General features: G+C 38.9%; 1 pseudogene; it reads left to right on the top strand.

Annotated features, from left to right (window-relative positions):
* The first annotated feature begins 4,262 nt into the window (after positions 1-4,262).
* LOC101965617 (transcription elongation factor A protein 1 pseudogene) lies at positions 4,263-5,212 on the top strand (annotated as a pseudogene).
* The last annotated feature ends 13,365 nt before the right edge of the window (positions 5,213-18,577 follow it).

Below are 18,577 nucleotides of genomic sequence, written 5' to 3'. Positions count from 1 at the left end.
CCAGAACTTTCAGTGGTCAGGGGTGGTGCACCAGTTAGTCCCAGGTAAGTGGGATCCGCGATCAAAGCGGGGCAGCTCCTCTGTAGATAAAGAGAGAGAGGGGAAAAAATATAAATAAGATGCTCCTCTGTAGATAAAGAGAGAGCAGGGGAAAAATAATAAAATAAGATGCTCCTCTGTAAATAAGGAGAGAGCGGGGTTTTATATTTTCACTTTCTTTATATTGCTTGGAACAGTATGGGTGCTACTTCCTCAAGCCCAATTTTGCTGGCCTTGGACGGGTTACTGCGTTCTAAGGGTCTTAAAGTGAAGCAGAGCACATTACAGAGGTTTATAGAAGAGACTGACTCTGTAGCTCCTTGGTTTGCTTTTTCAGGGAGTCTCACGATTCCCAGTTGGGATAAATTAGGGAAAGATCTGGATTTCGCTTACAAACAAGAAACTTTAAAGGGCGGTACCATTCCGCTTTGGAAATTAGTGAGGGGGTGTATAATGGATGGTAAATGCCAGAAAGCTGTGAGCGAGGGTCAGGCCGTTCTTGAGCAATTGCATGAAGAAAAATCGGAGGGGTCACATAGTGAGGTAGGAGAAAGTATTAGGAGTAAGAGTGGTGAACAGACAAGGGAGTCTGAAGTTAAACAGAGGAGAAGGCTCTATCTGGACTTGACTGAGTTAAAAACTCCCAAGGACACAAGTAGCTCGGACAGTTCTGAGGAATTGGACAAGTTATTACAACAATTACGTAAGACTAAGATAAAAAAGAAAAAACGGGAAACAACAGATGTAAAAGCCTGCTGTGAGAAGGGTAATAAATCCAGTTCTGGGGAGGAAGTTGAGAACCTAGAAGAGGGCTCTATACCTGATGTTCCACCCATAGATCCACCCATTGCTCTGCCCCGTACGTGGGAGAAATCCAAAGCTCTGGGAGGACTTTCCATACCCATGTGTGGAGAACAGTTAATACAGACATGGGACTAGCATACCCAGTTTTTCAGGACAATAATAGGGGAAGGTACCATGAGCCTTTAGATTTTAAAATAATTAAAACCTTGGCAGAATCTGTCTGTACTTATGGCATAGACACTGCTTTCACCCTTACTCAGGTGGAAGGACTGACTAGATTCTGCATGACCCCCTCAGATTGGGCTGGCTTAGTCCGAGCTTGTGTATCCCCAGGAAAATATCTAGATTGGAGAGCATTCATGTTACAGGGTGCAGTAGAACAGGCTGCTCAAAATCACAGCAGCTATAGTGACAGCCGTAGCAGTGTCTGCTGCTGCAGCAGTTACAGCCGGAGTAGCCATGGCCAGCCAAGTGCAAACTGCTGTCACTGTTAATGAAGTTGTTCAACAAACCTCCACCATACTCGAATCCCAAAATACAATTAATCAACATATTTTGTCAGGAATTTTAGCTGCCAACCAAAGAATAGATTTACTCCAAGCTCAGGTAAAAGAATTGTCTGACCTGGTACTTTTGGGTTGCATTGACCAACGTGCGCATTTGTGTATAACCTCTGTCAGATTTAGTGATTCCAGGAATGCTTCCCGCATCATTGGCGAATATTTGGCTGGAAACTGGTCCATAACAGCGGAAGAGCTGATCCAGTCTCAACTAACTCAGATAGCTGTCTTGAATAACACCCATGTTGATCCCGTGACTTTGGGTCAATTCACTAATTGGATATCTTCTGCTTTTTCCTTTTTTAAAGAGTGGGTGGGAGTAGGCATTTTGGGGGCAGTATGTTGCTTTGGTGCGATTCTTTGTATGTGGTTTCTCTGTCGTCTCAAGGCCCGCAGTGCTCACGATAAGGCTATGATCATACAAGCTCTTGCAGCTTTAGAAAATGGCAACTCACCTCAAGTCTGGCTTGCGCATCTTAAACAGTAAATCTTTGACATGGTCATTGCACCCCAAGTTATTATAACATTGCACTGGGATTGACATGTCTTTCCTCGTTATTCTCTTAGTGTTGGAAAGCCCTTGCACTCTGCAGGCCTTGCTGCCATTGCACGCAGATGGGTTTCCACACTAGCGCCTTTAACATGGTCGTTGCACCCCAAGTTATTCTAACATTGCACTGGGTTCGACATGTCCTTCTTTTGTCTTTCTTCTAGTGTTGGAAAGCCCTTGCACTCTGCAGGTCTTGATACCATTGCACGCAGATGGGTTTCCACACTAGTGCTTATCTATCGCCTTAAAGTCCGTGCCTTTCTTTCAGGGTGCTGCCAACTTGTTTGTAGCTGTATTTCTAGACATCCACAGTTCAACCTCAGTTATCCCCTTTTGTTCACCATCATCACGATACAGGATGCGAGGCAAGGCACTGCACTTGAGTGATCCATTGAGAAGAGGGACCTCAAGGGGAGCATGTCCTATTGCATGCGGGTTTGACGTCCACGCCCCGTCCACGCCCCGCTCCACGAAAAAAGGCATCGGCTGATATGGAGTCAGATCTGGGGAAGGCGCCTCCTTAGGACTGAGCCATACAATGCAGCCACTTCTGCACAGTGGGATAGGACTTCTACTCTCGCCTGTATTGTTTTAAGAAAACAGAAAGGGGGAACTGTGGTAAGCCGCTTCTGCTGCTTATGCAGACTATGGTCGTCATTACAAGATGGCGCTGGCTCCGCTGTGATATGTGACAAACAACTCCTTATTTGGGAGAGTTGGCGCATGGTTTTTCAGCACCCTATGAGAAAGTTCCACGTGGCAGCTTCGCATTGGGGCTTGAGATGCTTTATTAAGGCTGGGAGGGGCATCCGAGGGAGTATTAGAAGAAATATCAAGGGCCTGAATAAACCGCTGAAAGAAGATTCCCGAGTTGCGTCTTCCTTGCGGGCAAGGGGTCGTGACACTCAACCATAAAGATAAACGAAATTATGGCATTTCCAAATAAATGGATGAAACTGGAGAATATCATGCTAAGTAAAATAAGTAAATCCCCCAAAACCAAAAGTTGAATGTTTTCTCTAATTTGTGGGCCCTATTCCCAAACAGGGAGTTTGAGGTGAAGAATAATAGAAATCCATTGGATTAGTCAAAGGGAAGGTACCTGGGAGGAAAATAGGAAACATTGTAGAATGAATCAGACATAAGACTCTTAGACTTGTATTTGAATACACGACCAGGGTAACTTTGTATTATGCACAACAACAAGAGTGGGATCCTGAATTGAATAAGATATACTCTATGTATGTGTAATTTGCCAAAATTTGTTCTACTTTAATGTATAACTAAAAGAACAAATAAAAATGGAATAGAAAAGCAAAAAATATATTTGATCTCAATATTCCTTTTTTTGAAAAATGTATGACCCAAACTTTTTGCGAATTACACTTACACTAAGAAAACTTAACATTGCCTTTTGAGTACAGATCCTCTCTGTCACTGGAAGATGAAATGACTATTTGGATACCCAAGCTTCATAGCCACTGATAAATACCTCTATCCTTCTATGCTCATTAGGTTTTATTTTTAAACAATTTTATTAGTTGTTGATGAAATTTTTATTTTATTTATTTGTATGTGGTGCTTAGAATCAATCCCAGTGCCTCACACAAGCTAGGCAAGTGTTCTTCCACTGAGCCACAATCCCAGACTCCCCCATTATGTTTTAGATATAGAATACATCCAAAAATGTTCCACACAATGCTCACGTGTTGAAAAGCATCAAGGTTCAGCCTGGTCTTTAGAAAATAATTGAATTCTGAGGGATATAATTTCATAATAGGATTAATCAATTTGATGGATTAATACTTTTTTAAAAAACTGTGTGGTAACTGTAGGCCAGTGGGGCATTTCTGGAGAAAATATGTCACTGAGGCCATAATTGAGAGTACTATATCATCCCTTGCCTCTCTCCCTCTGTTTCCTGGCTGCCATGACCTGAACAGCTTTTTTTGAGGATTCCTTTATACTATGATGTTTCTTCTCTGGAATAAGCCAACCATAGGCTAAATCCTAAATCTCAGAGTCAAATAAATCTTTTCTCTTCTAAGTTGTTCATATCATGTACTTTTATCATGGTCATACAAAGCTAAATAACAATGCTATTTTCAAAAGTTTGATTATTGAGTTTAACCAGTGCTGTCTTTGGGGGATGAGCTGCTGCCTTTAGCCTGGTGTGTGAGGAAGGGCCTAGGCCCAGCCTGCTGTGGTGGGGTTTGCTGAGCATGGAGCTCCTCCCCTTGTCTCCTCAGCACCAGTTTTGCCTGCTTCCATCAACAGCAGTCTGGGATTGGGGGAAAACTGCCGGAGCCATGGAGCATGAGGTGGTTCCTATTGCTAAGAAGATGGACAAGATGGTGCACAAGAAGAACGTGGCTGGAGCATTGGATTTGCTGAAAGAGCTTAAGAATATTCCCATGACCCTGGAATTATTACAGTCCACTGTTATTGGAATGTCAGTTAATGCTATTCTCAAGTAGAATACAGATGAAGAAGTTACATCTTTAGCAAAATCTTTCATCAAAGCCTGGAAAAAGTTATTAGATTGACCATCCACTGATAAAGACTCTGAAAAAAAAAAAGAACTTTGGATTACATCACAGAATAGCCCTGAAGCAAGAGAAGTAGTTCTAGTGGCAATGTAAGCAGCAGGAAGGATGAGACAAATGCTTACGTTTCATCTTTTCCTCAGGAACCAAGTACTTCTGATTCTGTGCCATTAAAATGTCGGAAGGTGCTTGCTGCAGCTCTCCAAACAGGAGATGACTGCATTGTTATTGGATCTGATGAGGAAGAACTAGGATCGCAGATTGAGGAAGACATATATCAAAAAATAAGGAATATGGACATGAAATAAAAAAACAGAGTATGCAGTATGATATCAAATCTTAAAGATGCAAAGATATCCAAATTTAAGGAAAAATGTACTCTGTGGAAATATTCCTCCTGACTTATTTGCTAGGATGACAGCAGAGGAAATGGCTTGTGCTGAGCTCAAAGAGTTGTGGAAATACCTGACCAAAGAAGCCATCAGAGAGCATCAGATAGCCAAGACCAGTGGCATTCAGAATGTCTTGTTCACATGTGGTAAATCTAAAAAGAAGAATTGCATTTACACACAGTAATGATGTGTGTAAGTAAGATGAACCAATGACAACATTTTTTCTTTGTAATGAATGTGGAAATCGAAGGAAGTTCTGTTGAGTTGGAAGAATTGGATCTGGACCATTAAGAAAATGAATTTTGTAACTAGCTTTAAAACTAGGCCAAATAACTAGGTTTCTTAAAAGTCAGAGTTTTAAATTAGCATACATCCTGTGGGGTTAGTGTTTGTTTTTGACCTAACATCCCTTCCTTTGATGCTTTCTGTAGTTTCAGATAAGTAGGGAGAACATCTATTAATTGTATGATATCTGTTTCAATTCTTATTCCCCACCCATTTTTACAAGTTAGTTGATATTAAACTTTTATCAAACTTTTAGCAATTTATTTTTATTTTTTCTTCTTAAAGAAAAATGTTCCTTATTTTTTAAAGTCTGAAGCATACATAGTAGAAATTCTGTTATTCTGTAATACATACATAAAAATTGCATTTTTTTCATATTGGCATGTACCTACAAATATTAAAGAGAAAAGGTAACATAAGTTTAGGTTTACAAAATATAGTTTGTTTTCACATAATACTTGAGCATCTTGTCTAAATGTACATAGTATTCGAACTAACATATGAATTTTATTTTAATCATATTCACTTGCTTCAGCTAATTACATATTATCTTGCATCTGTAAATAATCATTATTATCATTTATTATATTTTCTTGTGCATGTATATTAATTGTTCTTAAAAGATTTTAATTTTGGAAACATGACTTGACTTTGTTAAAATCAGTTTGGTTTGCTGTTTATTTACTTATTAGAGTTGGTAATGTATTTTAGTTTTCAAAAGAATATTGTTATAGTTTCATAGGGCTTTTCGTAAACCCCCTTACAGGCAAAGAGCAAAAGCTTCTGACAGTTTTTTTCTTCTCATAGAAAGATGTACTGGGAAGAAAATGTTAGCACCTTAATGTAGAGTAGTTATTATAAACAGTTCATGACTTGATCTTATTTGAAAATCTATATTGACCAAGGATTAAACATAAGGATTGTAGGAATCACTAAAGCTGTGGTCTTTCTGTATGGAGGGTGATAGGTGAAATTTTTGTTCTGAGCCTTATTTGCAGACTTGTTCTGCTATATGATGAAAGATTGTATATTATGGTGACAGTAGGATAAAATAGTTAGTAACAGACAATTCAGGAAAGTGGTGCTCATCTGATAAAAATTCTGCACTTGTAACACTCAAGAAGTACTCATAGATCTTCAGTTAATATTTTATCATAGTGGGTCACTTAACTTTCTGTGCCAAAGGGGAGACATTAAGCACTGCTTGTGTGTTTCTCTAAGTGGATCAGAATGCAGAGACTATGGAGGGGCAGAAATGAGCACCTCCAAATTTTGTAAATAACAATATTACCCCTTGCATAAGAACACTTGATTCTCTTCAATCAATTCTGACATACACATAACAAGTGTTTTGAGTCCCTTCATGACTGACAGGGAGTCAAGAGCTAGTGGCTTCATACTACCCAAAATCAAGGAATTCTCAAGTCTGCTTCCTGGTCATGGAGCTAGCTGTGACTATCTCAGTGGGCAAAGCCTAGTTTAAAAATTGTGAACTTAATAGGTGCAGTTTGAGTCTTTGCCAAAAAAAGTCAGGCAGTTTATCCAGATCCATTAAAAAAAAAGTAAAAGCACATCCCAAACTTGCCCCATTAAACAAATCATGGGAGGACCATCTGCACTGTATTCTACACACTGGTGTCCCTGAGAAGTATATAAGGTAGTGCCTGCTCTCATCAAGCCCTACCCATTCCTGTACCCAGAGATAACTGTTACTAACAGTTTGGTCTGTGTGCCCCCACACTTTCCACAACTGGACAAACACAGGGTTCTCTTCCTCACTCTTCTTCACATCAACAAAACACACTAAATATTCAGAGGCAAACTGGAAAAGCCCATATGCACTGCATCTTTATCTCATCCCCAAGCATGCTTGCAAGCTATGAATGAAGTCAACTCCTCAATAGGAACACATCACCAGCAGGAGCAGGAAGCTGGGGAGCAAACTATCAGAGAGCACACGTGCCTGACCCCCCAAGCCAAACTGCTCCTGGTCTATTAGGTTTTTGTTTTTTGGTGAAAGGGATGGCTGCATTTGGATTTCAGCGTGATTGTGAATCTTGGAATTGTCTGGATTGGCCTGCCTCATCTACATTCTTGGCTTAGCCATTTTCACCTGCATGGATTCAAGTATAAATACTTTTTTTTTCTGTTATTGCTACAACCTCCCCTATCTTTTCCCATGATGTACAGAACCAAAGTATTCATTGAGAAATTATTTGTCTGGTAAAACATTTCTAAAGTTCAGCTGAAAACTCAGGGAGCTAGAAACTATTCACTTAGAAATGTACAAGACAAAAAACCATTAGGGACATGCTCAACTTAACTGGTTTATTTGTCCAAAAATTACTCTTTATAGAAAATTAAATCCCTTAATGTGTTAGAAATCATCTTATTTTTTCTTTTCTTAAAAATTAGTCTAATTTGTTATGACAGCAGAATGCAATGCAATTCATATTACACATACAGAGCACAATTTTTCATGTTTCTGGTTGTAAACAATGTAGAGTCACACCATTTATGTCTTCATACACATACTTAGGGTAATGAAGTCCATCTCATTCCACTGCCTTTCCTACTCCCACATCCCCTCTCTACCTCTCCCTCCCCTTTGCCATAATTAGAGTTCATCTTTTCCTCCCATGCTCCCTCCTCAATCCCCATTATGAATCAGCCTCCTTATATCAGAGAAAACATTTGGCATTTTTTTTTTTTTTTGGAATTGGCATACTTCACTAAGCATTATATTCTCCAACTTCATCCATTTACCTGCAAAGGCCATAATTTTATTCTCTTTTAACACTGAATAATATTCCATTGTGTGATTCTTATTTTTTTAAAGATGTTTCCAATACTGACATTTCAACTACTAAAAATATAATGCTTTATAATGCCTTCTGAAAACTGCCTTTTTGTACTACTGATAAAGGCCCTATGGAACCCCAAAACCTGACAAAAGGTCATAACCATCAGACCTAGAAGCAGACTGTGACCAGGTGGAAATTTAAAGACTGCTACTGGAAACAGAGCCAAATCTAAAAAGATGATAAAATAGAGAAGCACAGGTTCAGAGCTAGAAGATCTCTGAGTACTTATTCTCCTAAGCAGTAACTGTTTTTATCTTATAATCTCTAAAAGTAAATTAAAAAAAATTAAACTAACTGCTGCAGGGCTTTGAGCAAAATTTGTAGTTATGCGAGCAAAAGTCAATGCTACACGTAAAGTTTGTTTTTTGCTGATCTCATTCTCTGGTCTTTTCATTTACTCATTCTTTTCTCTAGTTTATATAATTACTATATTTATCTCTAGAAACTGTCCTAAATCCCATGCTTATTTCTATCCTTTTTTATTCTAAAAAGCTATTCATGATCTTGAGAGAATTTTCAACAAGAAACAATTCTTTCTAATGTGTCAAAGTGAGACAATCACAAGGTAACGTGCTGGTTTACTGGAAAGATCACTGGGTAAGATAAGGGAGGCCTTTATAAATTGTAGAAAAGCAAACAGGGTTTCATTATAGTACAAACCAGTAATCAAGCCTGGTAGTAATTATGGATATGATGCTTCCTATTATTGGGTACTAAAATAGAAATAAAAACTCCACAGTCTCCAAAGGGTTCATGATATGGAAGAAAAATAAAATGAAAGTTTTCTTCTGAGATTGAGAAGTTTTCACCCTAAAACTGACTATGTTTCTTAAAAAGACTCTACTAAACAAAGATTTTGTCTTAAAAAAATCTGTTTATATCTTCAACAATTGACAAAATATATTCATCTTTTTTGACTTTGAAATATGCCTTTTTTTCTTAAATACATTTCATCAGACTGGAATCTTTCAAAGAAAAGGGGAAAAAGAAATAGAAATTTTCCAGCATGCCAGATGGGGAGAAGATGGATGGGATTAGCTGACCATTTATATGCCATGTATTTTAATAAGTATTGTAATACATGATACTATTTGATTTTTATAGAAATATATTATTGTTACCCACTTTATAGGTGAAAAAAAGATATCAAGAGGGATTTCTTGGTCAAGATCATAAGGTACGTCAAGTTAAATGGTGAACACTCAGGATTCATGACCTCTGATCTCAAATGTCCTTGCTAAACCTCAGTGCTTCAGCAAAAGTCATCATTCTTCCAAATTAGTTGCACTGGGACTGCTAAAGAGTCAGCTATGTAAACAGGGAAAGGAAGAATGAGTCAAAGACAGACAGAAAGGAAGTCCATTTTCTAGAAAATTTAGAAAGACTCAACTGCTTAAATCCATATGTTCTGCAGTAATGTGTATCACACTACTAATTATATATTTTTATAGCTTTTATTTTATTCCTTTTTGTGCTGCTGAGAATTGAACCAGGGCCTCACACATGCTAGGCAAGCACTCTACCACTGAGCCACAACCCCAGCCCCACTAAGTATATTTTTAGAGAGTAATTTGCAGCCTCTAATCCAGAGAAGATCTATTTTACAAAATTAGGTTTACTTTTCCTTTATTCTGACTTGGAGCCTTTCTATAGACTTGCAATAAAAATAAAACAAAATAATTTGAGCTACAATATTTCTTAAGAGTTCAACTAAGCTCCATCTTCAGAGAAGAAAACCAGTAGATGACATATGCTACTCTGTTTTGAAGCCCACTAACCTGATGATCTTCCAATAAAATACAGACAAAATTTCCCAGGCAGGCCTGCTTTCAAATTCTGTGGTTTATTTAGAAATTTATATAGTCATGTGTTGCTCTGGGCATAAGAGTACTAAATCCATATTTTTCATTTTGATTGTGCAGCAAAAACAGGCAGAAGGTAAACACTTACTAAAAATGATCAAGATTGTGTTCAATTAAATAAACTTTAATCTAATAGCTCCATAGCACATGCCGGAGACAAAAATGAGGGAGTCACAATCCTATAATCCAGGAGGAGAAAGATGTCTAGAAAGACATCCAGGAACAGGAGTCTTTAGTTCTGCTAGCCAGGAGTGAACTCGGAAAAAATGCCATGAAAATGCTCCAAACCCTTGTGTTTTGATTTTTTTAATTTAAAATTTAAAAATACAATATAATTTAAATTTAATTTTTTAAAATTTCTCTGGATGACACAACAGGGATTAAAATAAAAATAGAATTTAAAGCAGTCTGTAGAGATAAACATAGTAAAAGTACAAATTTGTATATATTCCGCTCCCTTCTAAAAAGTTAATAAAAATATTAATAATTATTTAAAATACAACTTAAGAACAAACAAACAAGAACATAAGGAAGAAACACTCTAATCTATTCACTCTAATAAGGCTCTGGAGACTTCTCCCTGCCACTTACCAATTGCTAGTGCAGGCAGGATTTACATTTGATTCTAACACTTCCCCCAAAGCAAGGGGAAAATTCAGAGATTTCAAATTTAAGAAATAACATATTTCTCTTTTACTTGGTTCTCTCTCTTATATCTTTGCCACAGCCCTTTGCACCCAAATTAAAGAATGTGTGTGTATTTTAGAAGGAACAAAAACTGAGCTGCAGCAGGGGCTTCACTTCAGGGAGGGATGACCTGACTTGAGGGTCAGAGAAGGGAAGCCTTGAGAATTGTCAAGAAATAAAAACTCTTCAAAGCCTCTGTAAAAGCAATCATTGATAAATCTGGTTATCTTAAAATCCCTGTAAAGAAGCCATGCTCCAGAAACTATGGTAGCTTTTTAGATTCATAAGGAGTTCTCTGTGAAGACCTTGATGGTTCCGAGATGTTTTGACAGGATTGAACAATTTCTGGGGCTTAATGAGTTATGGATTGTCATCTTCCATGTAGTCTGGCTCAGCCATGATGTTTCTTGGGATGAGATATGAGTCCTTGAGGCTGGTATCCTCAAGAAGGCCATCTGAAAGAGAAAAAGAAGACTTACTTGCAGGCTTTTCTGCCAAGACTTCTCTCTCAAAGCAGAAACCTGGTTGTGCCCAGGCCAGCACACTAGACATGTTACCCTCCCAGGTCCACATCAGAGACATCACCGGCAAATCATCCCAAGTGTTTTGAAGGTAACTGGGGAACACAGGAGTGAGGAACAGAGTGGTTTTTTTCTGTGATGCCTGAGACTATGGGGGCAGAGAAGTGTGGTGTCTTGATTCAAGTCACTGCTTTTCATATTTGTGCTGTGGTTACACAGGATGCCTCCTGCTACCATGTCACAATAGCAATCTTGCAACAAGCATTGGGCACCAGGTCCCTTCAGTCTCAGCAAATGAATCTGCACTGGAAACTCACAAGTCCTGACTCTGCATTAAGGTCAGAAACTTCCAGAGCAGTCTAATTTGACCTGTGATTCTCCTGGTCACGTCTCCTCATCTCTTCACTTGTGCCATGTGGGCTTCTTCCAGCCCAGATCCTTTCAGCTCTGTCTTCCAGTGGCACCTGCTCAAAGGGGTCTGAATTCCTGAGAGCCATGCTGAAAGCCAGAGTCCAACCCCAGCACTTCCCCAAGTGAGCTATGCTACCGAATTTACTTATTTATGACTGAATGTACAGAGCATGAGTTCCTGAGGGTAAGGGTTACCTGTTTTCATTCCACTGCTCTATCCTCAGGGCTGGATTAGAGAAAGGCAGACAGCAGGGAGGAGGGAGGAGACCTTGCAGGAAGAGCCTTTTGGGGCAGGAAGGGGAATGGAGTCACTGGGGTTTCACAGAAGGAACTTGCTAAAGTGCCTGGACAGAGTCCCTTAACCTTTCAGGCCTCAGGCTCCTCCAATCCTGATTCTTGGTCTCTCTGGAGTTGTCTATTCCATGACTCAAGTATATGTGTCCTTCTCAGTAAGAGGAGTTCCTGGGGAATAGGGCATTTGGACCCCTCTTTCCTACCCTCCCTGCAGCTCCCTAAGGTGGTGCATGACACCTAGTGGGTGCCCTATGAATACCAGTCCCATTTTGTGAGACACAAAACACCCTAGTGGGGGCTTGGGTGAGGTGAACAGGATTTGCTGAGCAACAGGCTGCAGATAGGGGCCAAGGCTGGCATCAGGTCACTGTGGACATCGAGACTCAACTCGTGGTATGAATCCCATAACTGCTCCCCTGCCTGCAAAGCAAACTTGGCCAGTATTTTATGATAATTACAATGTAATTTATGGTCTCCTGTTTAGGTGTGGTGACTTCAACTTCCAAACTGAAAATAAGGTACTAGACCTCTTTACACAGACTAGCTGATGGTGACCTTCTCTACAAAGTCCATGGTACACAATTACTTACAGCCTGGCTAGTTCCACTCCCTTAGATAGAAGAATATTTAGAGAATAGAGAAAAGCATGGCAGGAGGAGGCATATTCAAACAGCTCACACCCAATACTGCCACCTTCCCCACTAGTACCAACAGCAGTGTATGTGTATTTCTGTCACAAAATGCATTCTGACACAGGTTAACCACATATTTTTGTCCTTCTCTGCAGGGCAAGAAGAATTTCTTCCCCAGAATTTTAGATACATGGGCCAACCAAATGCCTAATACAAGGCACTGAATAAATGTTAAACTAAATGAAATCTGTACTAAAAAGGAGCTCCTCCATGGATGAGCTCCTAAATGCAAGTCAGTGACATTGAGGTGGCCCACAAGCACACAGCTAAGAAGGGTGTGACAGAAAAAAGATAGGAGAAGGGTGAACAAAGGGAGGCAGGTTGTACATCCTTGGCCTCCAGCACATGTGAGTGTGGGAGACACTAGAAGAGAGCAAAGACATGTTTGCAGCTAAAATAAAAAAAGCACAGGCAGCAGCAGCCACTAAAAAATCAAAGCAGGGCCTGAGTTTTGAAGACACCAATGAAGTCTCTACAAATCCTTGTAGTGTCCCCAGACACTACTGGACTCTCAACACATCTAACTAGAAACTATACAAAGTGGCAGCCAGCAATTACAGAGATCATGGATATAGCACATGCAGGTACAAAACCACATTTGATTTTGACAATGACCTTACAAATAAAAGAACTATAACATTTACTTAACAGACAATAAAATAGGGAAATAAAATTTAAATCCTGTGCCCACTTATATTGCCAGCAGCATAAAGCTAAAACTAAAATCAATTTCATCTCATTTTAAAACCTGTCTCTCCACTAAACTGTAGTGTTTTATATTTTTATACCAACAACTTGAAAATAAAACAAATAAGAATCCAAAGAGGAAGTCAATTAAATAAGAACTGTAGCTACATCTTTTGTTTAAATATTTGTAGAACTGTATATCAAGACTCAAAATTACTGAAGGATAAGGAAATGTGACAAGTTACCCCAAACATTTCTTAGAGACTACCCTAGAATGCCTGCAAACTTAACCAAGTAGAAAATTAAAAACTTTGTTCATGGTGAGTCAGGGAACCCATCACAGTCAGCCTGACCAATATGCAGTCCACAGTCACCATGCTCCTTGCCTTAAACATCAACTGCACCATGCACACCTTTACGCAGTCAGTGATCTAAAGAGTCAATGGCAATTTTATTCTAGTTAATCAGTAGACAAAGATGGCTACAAGGTTCCATAAAAGGACCTATTTCTCAGCTCTAACCCACAGATAATCTCCATGACACCAAATCAACAGAAGACTACCTCCGAAGGTCACTGCTACAGTGGTTGGGTTTAGAATAGACTGAGGCAAGGCAGGGAAAGAATCAGGGTGCTGCTAGCACAACCCTCCAGAAGAGGTTCAGCCCAGGATGGCTGCAGTGTGGGTGATAAACAGACTGATTTTTTTTAACTTCACTTTTTAGATTTAGTTTCCTCTGATTCCCTTTACCTCACTCTCTCATCATGCCTCTGAAAGCTCTGTTCCCTCCAGCATGCATGATCACCCTTTTTCTGCTCCATTCCTGAATCTCCACAATGCCAAATCTCTCTGTCTTTTCAAATCCAGATAAATGTCAGCTCTTCCAGCAATTAAACTATCCAGCCTCTAATAACAATGGAGTTTTCTTTGTTCTCTTTTCCTGGTACTCATTGATTACCATCTTTTGATCCATGGTTGGAACATAAATCTTACCATCCCTTTCACCACAAAGACCACTGTGGTTACACCTTTCTTCTTCTTCTCCTTCTCCTCCTCCTTCTCCTCCTCCTCCTCCTCCTCCTCCTCCTCCTCCTTCTTCTTTTTTAATTATTGTATTTGTCCAGTGTGTTACTTCAATAAAATAACAAAGTCATGGATTAACTACCAGTAGAGGGAGCCCCTGAACTGCCTAGGATATTAACTAAGTACAGTGCTGAAAGGGCTGGTAGGCTAGGCAGAGAGTTCTGCACAGAGCATCAAGTAATCCAGAAGTCTGGAAGTGAAAGCACTTTGCAAGGTGATATTACTACATGAAACATTACCTAGAAATAAGCACAAAAACTTTATTGTCATACTCTACTAGCCAAGTCACTGATCCACAAAGTAACTTTTCAAAAAATATCAAGTCAATGAAAAAAAACTAGGATTTGCTCAATGAAGGAGAAATAAAACTGATTTGAAATCTTAGACACAGCTTACCTTCTTTGAACTTCAATTCCCCATTTTACAATGAATATCATTGCAAGAATTGATTGAAACATACATGTAGGTACTCTCTATATATAATTCCTGCAAATAGGTGAGCAATCAGTAAGTAGAAGCTATTACTAGCCAAACTATAACACCAACACTTTCAAATGTTTTATTAAGAGGTCTCAGTAACCTTGAATACAAAACTATTTCTCTCTAGGCCTTGGATTCTTCAAAAACACAAGTTCAGTTGAAATGCCCATAGACTTTCTGGCTGGTAAACTCAATGGTTCCCAGGTGCATTCATGCTACAACCCTAAGAAGCTGCTAAAAAGCACAAAAAGGTTTATCACACTATCAAGGTGCTCCATTCCATGGCTAATGGTTCTAATGGCTCCAGTGAGGGTGTTGGAGTGTAGCAAGAAAAAAAGACCTTTCATGCTGTGGTGAGGTGAATGGAACTTCCTGAGAGATTGTAGGCAGTTGAATAATAACAGAATTGCATTTTAGCAAATACTAACACCATACCTAAAATTGCCACCCAACAAGAATTATGCTTTTAAGTTCTGCAAGTGAAAGTCATTACTAAACTTGGCCAGCCCCAAGGACCAAGAAATCCCATCCTAACAGATGGATTTTGAGTCTTTGCTTTTTCCCCCCCTTCCCTTTCAAAGTTCATTCTAGACTCAGCTCTAGCCTACCCCAAGTATTTCGTTTTGGTTGCTTCCCAGATAAACAGCCATCTGCTGATCACTTTCACAACTGGGCTCATAAACACACACTGTAGCAATTTCCCCATCATATTACCTTGGCTCTATCCTTGCATATTTCTAAGTCAAACAGATAAAATTTGAAAGCTAATCTGATGAGATTTAAAAATCATAACAGAGATTATGGTAATTTTCATGTTTACTTAAATATTAAAAATCTAATTCTCCCTGGAAGCATTCATATTTGAATTCCATTTAAAAGCCATTTATCCTATAGCAATGCCCACAGTTTACAGGTGTACTATAACCAGTCTAAACACACACACATATATATATATATATATATATATATATATATATATATATATATATATATATATATATATATATATATAGTTTTATAGTTGTAGATGGACAGCATGCCTTTATTTTATTTATTTTTTATGTGGTGCTGAGGATTGAACTCAGTACCTCACATGCTAGGCAAGCACTCTGCCACTGAGGTGCAGCCCAGCCCTAAACATTTTTGAACTACTACAATTCATGAAAAATTAAAAGTATTCCAGGAATTTCTTGCAGAGAATCTATTTCCCAGGCTGTTTCTAGGAGATTCTGGCATCCTCTGGCAAAACCTTGAGAAACCCAAGATACTTAGGATTGGAGGCTGGTAAATTCCAGTCTTGCATCAGCCTGAAAAGGGCAGGCACTCTTAGATCCAAAGCAATCTCTCTCAGTGCCCAGAGTTTCCAGAAAGGCAGAAGAATGAATTAAAGACAGGAATTTCTCCCAAGTGGCAGTTAGCTTGAGCTGACAAATTCCTGACCTGCCTGACCTTGAGGCAAACCTAAAAATTCAGCCTTGGACCAGTACACTGTGACATTATGTGGCACCCAAAGGCATCAGACAAATGATCAGAGGGCCTCTTGGGCCACAACCCCCAAAGATTAGAAAAGATGTGCCATCAGAGCAATCCATGCAAGGGAAGAAATATTTTTATGTACTTTGCCAAGCTCCATTATAGCTACAGGAGAGACCCTGCAGTCCCAAGTCAGTCATTATAAACAAGAGAGAATTCTCAACAAATTTGTTCCCATATGCTGCTGTACAAATGTCAAACAATGATGCTCTTGGGAAAATATCAAATTCATTTTCTCATCAGTTTTTTCATCCCCTCAAAATGCATTTTTTTAAATAAGATACATGTTTTATATTTAGAAGATAGAAAAGGAGGAAGAGATGTGGGACAAGAAATATCTTGGAAGTAAGAATACACACCAATATCCAAGATAAGCTGATTGGGATGAGATGGTGCTGCAAAGCACTGAGTGTCCTGAGTTAGAATGCCAACTGTGTTGTCATAAGGACAGCATGAGAAGGAACCATGATGCCTCATGGGACACTCAGTGCTATTAGTAAAAACACACACCAAAAGTGTTTGCCATGTATATACATTAGATGAAAGGAGCCCATTCTGAGTGTCTCTCTTATATGTGTACATAAGCTCCTCCCCACCATTCAAGCCTCCTGTGCCCTTGAATAGGGGTTCTTTTTCCCTGTTTTCTCCAATTGAGGAGGACAGTTGATACAGGGCTCCACATTAGGCTGACTGGTCTTACAGGCTAGCTCCTCACTTACTGTGAAGGGTGATTTTGGGTAAGCGTTTTCTAGTTCAAAAAGGAGTGACATAATCATTCAGATTTTTAGAAAGAGTAAATGAGAAATGCTTACAAATTCATTGCCTTACACACAGTGCACCTTCAATAAATGTTAGTGGTTTTAGTGCTGTTACTGGTAATGAACAGTGATTAATAACAGTAACTTCATTATGGCTGCCCAAGATTACACAGACATGGAAAGACAAAACCAGGATTCAAACCCAAGTTTGTCTGATTCCAACAGGAAGCTCTTAGGCATTCCATGCTTCTGGACTGGAAAAATAGATGGAAAATCCTCTGCCTATAAACATGATTTTGGAAGCTTTCTAATATCATAGCATTACAACCCCAAACTGAAAACATCTCGTAAAAGGTAACATGAAATAAAGACAGGAGGCTAGAAAGGCATTTTCTTTAAAATATTTGTTCTTTTTTTAAATATTTAATTGATTTTATTTTTTAAATACATGACAGCAGAATGCATTAATTCTTATTACACATACAGAGCACATTTTTTATATCTCTGTTTGTATATAAAGTATGTTCACACCAATTCAAGTCTTCATATATGTACTTTGGATAACTATATCCATCACATTCCACCATCATTGCTAATCTCCTGCCCTTTCTTTTTACCTCCCACCCCTCTGCCCTATAGAGTTTGTCTATTCCTCCCATGTTCCCTCTCCTATCCCATTATGGGTCAGTCAACTTATATCAGAGGAAATATTCAGCATTTGTTTTCGGGGGATTGGCTAACTTCACTTAGCATTATTTTCTCCAACACCATCCATTTACCTGCAAATGCCATGATTTTATTCTCTTTTATTGCTGAGTAATATTCCATTGTGTATATATGCCACATTTTTTTAAATCCATTTATCTACTGAGGGGCATCTAGGTTGGTTCCACTTTTAGCTATAGTGACACAGTCACATCAATGTTTATAGCAGTACAAAATATTTGTTCTTATAAGAGTGTCCACAGCAGTTCTGTTCAAAATAGACAAAAGCTAGAAGAAATCCAAATGTCCGTGAACAGTATAATAGATGAATATTTTGTATTGTGCTGATGGAATAGAATAATATACAGCAGTTAAGAATGAATGGGTGAAAAACACAAGCAAGGGCATAGCTGAATTTCACAAATACAATGCTGAAATAAAGAGGGCCCAAAGGAGCATTTATTAGGTAATAATATGTATGCAATGTTCAAACATAGGCAAAAACACCCTTGAGTGCTGGATATCAGGATAATGTTTACCTTGAGAGTAAATAATGAGGAGAAGGCTTTTCAAGAGGGGGGAAGCTCTTAGGGTATGGTGTTCTGTTTCCTGACATAGATTCTGGTTACTCAGGGGTGTTCATTCTGAAAAATCATCTACGGGTACTTTTTTGGTGCATGTCCTTCTCTGTAGGTGTGTTACACCTTCATAAATACAGATCATATAAAATAGCTATTAAAATTACCACCTAGAGGGCTGGGGTTGTGGCTCAGTGGTAGAGTTCTTGCCTTACATGTGTGAGGCACTGGGTTCTATTCTCAGCAC

This window comes from Ictidomys tridecemlineatus, unplaced genomic scaffold, assembly GCF_052094955.1.
Source record: "Ictidomys tridecemlineatus isolate mIctTri1 unplaced genomic scaffold, mIctTri1.hap1 Scaffold_210, whole genome shotgun sequence".
Lineage (NCBI taxonomy): Eukaryota > Metazoa > Chordata > Mammalia > Rodentia > Sciuridae > Ictidomys > Ictidomys tridecemlineatus.
This window is presented reverse-complemented; position numbering and strand designations above follow the sequence as displayed.